The 3,178-nt window shown below is 39.6% G+C and overlaps 1 pseudogene; it reads right to left on the bottom strand.

Moving 5' to 3' along the window:
• Positions 1-1,347: 1,347 nt before the first annotated feature.
• LOC122077886 lies at positions 1,348-2,809 on the bottom strand (annotated as a pseudogene).
• Positions 2,810-3,178: the final 369 nt, after the last annotated feature.

The following is a 3,178-nucleotide window of genomic DNA, read 5'->3' as shown; positions in this document are numbered from 1 at the left end:
TTGGCCTCATCGGTCTAAACCTGCCCTGAACCTAAACAGAGCCTGGGGTGAGATACCCTGACCTTGAGGGTAGGTCAAGACTGGGAATTTCTGACCCCTATGTTAGGGCCAAGTCTTGGGCCCAACAATTGGGGCTCAGAATTGGGCTGGGGTTTCAAAAAGCTTGGTCTAACCCCACCCATTTGCTGTCTTATTAAAAATATATTATAGTGAGAATGTTTATTTACATACAGTACAAGCACATACATAATAGGGATTTTTCCCCCTTCATCTTGGATGGAGATAAGCGTGGGTTTTTCCTTATAATTCTACAATATTGGCAACATCAGCACAGTGGGAAAAAGGATCTATTTTAGGGATTTGCCATAAAAATAATGAAAATGAATTTTCGTAATAATAATAAAAAATATATATATATATTTTCACGAACATTCCAAGCTTTATGTCTTACAGATGACAGATAAAAAAAAATAAGACTATATATATTGAAAATAGACGACTACAAATATTGGATGTTAATTAAATTATGATTGGTATCGGAGCCAAGACATGGAAGGCTTGCTTGACATATGTTATGAATAAAAAAGAACTTAAAAAATTTTTTTTTTATGGGTCAGAGAATGTTGCCTAGGGGTGTGCCTTTGCATAGACATAGGGGGTGTAAAATAGCCACATCACCCCGTTGGATGCATGGCGCATGTCAGTGCAGGGGCCATCTATACAACCAAACACATAGTATTCCATTAACCTGTTGTCTTAATTTCAATTAAGATTTTTTTTTTTTAAGATCCATTTTATTAGAGAAAAGTTTTTTTTTTTTTTTTAAAGGTTATTTGTATACCTCTGAGATTCACAATATGTATACCTCTGAGATTCACAATATGATTTTTCTTTCTGCATTCATTGATTCATTCCATTGTCCCAGAGACTTGTGGATATGGTTTTAGAGCACGGTATTAGAATGGGTATTGATTATCCTCAAAATAGTTATGATATTGAATCACCTGCAACAAATAGAAATGTCCCAATTTTACCTTAAAAAATTATTTAAAATTTTTTTTACCTCTACTTTTACCAATCAATTGATACGATATGGATAAGATATCGAGAACAAATATATGCCAAACCGATATGGATCGCCCAAATCAAATATCAATACTTAGAAGTTAGAACCATGCTTGTGGATCAATCAAACAAAAACTTGTTCTCACCTCAAAATGATAGGCTAATAAAATAGGAAAAGCCAACAATTCCACAATAAAATATGAACTATCATTATAAGGCACTAATAAAATAGGAAAAGCCAACAATTCCACAAATAAAGAAAAGAGAAACTTACATTTCTACTCAATTGGAATTCAGAAAAGAAGACAAACGTTTGATCATAACCACAGCATTTTCACTAACAGGATTGTAGATTTGGAAAGCATGACCCTCTCCTTCAATCTCAAACAACTCCACCTCTCCTTTCCATCCACTCTTCTTCAACTCTTCCTAATAAAGTTTTTCCCTATCTCTCAACACTAAACCCGGTCCAACCCTAAGGTCTCTTAACTCAATCCTAACCCAGCCTAGGCCTAGGTCGGATTGAGATATCTTAGCCAGGCCTGACCGTATTGGGTTTAGCCCAACCAAACCCAGCCCTAATGAACTCTGATTGCACTGGGTTTAACCTAATTCAGTCCAACCCAATACCATCGATTACTTGGTTGCTTGATCTTGATGCATTGTAGATGCCAAAGACCAAAGTTTTCGTATATGTGTAAATTGTAGAAAACGAAAGACCTTTTTCTATAAGTACCCATTAATAATTATTAGTATATATATATGATTATATACTTAATAAACATAGTTGGTTTAGGTTGGGCTGGGTTGAGACCTCACCCTATAGGCTGAAATCTCAGCCCAAACCCTGTTCGGCCTCAGGGCGGACTAAGATTGGTTTGGATTGACGGGACTTTTTTGACACCCCTACTCAACACTCTTCCCAATAAAGATTTTCCCGTATCTCCCGACACATCCTCACCGACAACACAAACAAGCACCCTCGAGCATCCTAGCTCAGCTAAGCTCAACGCCCCGCTGCCATCGAATTAATCATCGGATCATCAATTCTAGAACTAAACGGTACAACTAACTTCCAGTGACTCTCCTGAAATGCTCTATGATTTGGATCCGCAGCCAATTCTGAACCAATTGGATCAGATCCCCAAAAAAATGGATGCACGAGGCGAGCACCACCATGAGGCAAGCCATTCTCGCCTGCACGCATAGCCACGTTGTGGGCTATCTTGCCTCCAGCACTTTCGCCACCCACGAAGACTCGATCAAAGTATGCGTGAGTGGTCAACCAGGTTTCTGGGGCGGCGGCGATTGTGATATCGTAGCCGCCGCCGCCTCTGGCATGGGCTGCAACCCGTTGAATTGCGGTCCAACAGTCATAGGCTACTGGGAGGAGGTGTTCTGGGCCAAGATGGTACTTGACAGAGACAGCGACAATGTTAGATTGGGTGACGAAGTGATTAAGATATCGGTGGTCAAGGAAGGAAAATGCAGATTCGATTAAGAAGCCTCCACCATGAAAGTAGACATAGAGAGGTAACTTCTTCTTGTTATCTTTTGGGAGGTAGAGACGGGCAGAGATGCCGGATTCAGGTGAGATGATGATGTCTTTTGATGAGACACCGGTTTGTGGATCGTCCAGCGGAGGGACAAATTTTGAACCCACGAGTCGCTCGACTTGTCCATTTTTGTAGGCACGAATGATAGGGAAATGCTCTTGTGCTACTTCTTCGTTGTTGGAATCCATGGCGACTGGATATGAGTTGGACGACAAGGGAGAGACAAGCATCGGTATCATACCCGCTGTATCATGTTGATAATGGTTGAGATCGATCATTAATCCCTGACCGACCTGGATCAGTTACCTGTATGTTTTAAGGGTAAAATAGTAAAAAGATTTTACATTGAAAAAAAACACAAGGACAAAACTGATTGATGTCTGCAATCCGATTTGATCCAGTAGATTCCTATACCAATATCGATACCATCCCTTAAATCCATGCTTATGGGGAAAGTAAGGGTGAGTCTAATTAATTGAAGGACAAAGTTGTGCCATATCATGAAATATCTTTTTTCTTAAATTTGTAAAATATCAAGGGTTAAAATTGAGTGCGGA

Source organism: Macadamia integrifolia, chromosome 5, assembly GCF_013358625.1.
Source record: "Macadamia integrifolia cultivar HAES 741 chromosome 5, SCU_Mint_v3, whole genome shotgun sequence".
Classification (NCBI taxonomy): Eukaryota; Viridiplantae; Streptophyta; class Magnoliopsida; order Proteales; family Proteaceae; genus Macadamia; species Macadamia integrifolia.
This window is presented reverse-complemented; position numbering and strand designations above follow the sequence as displayed.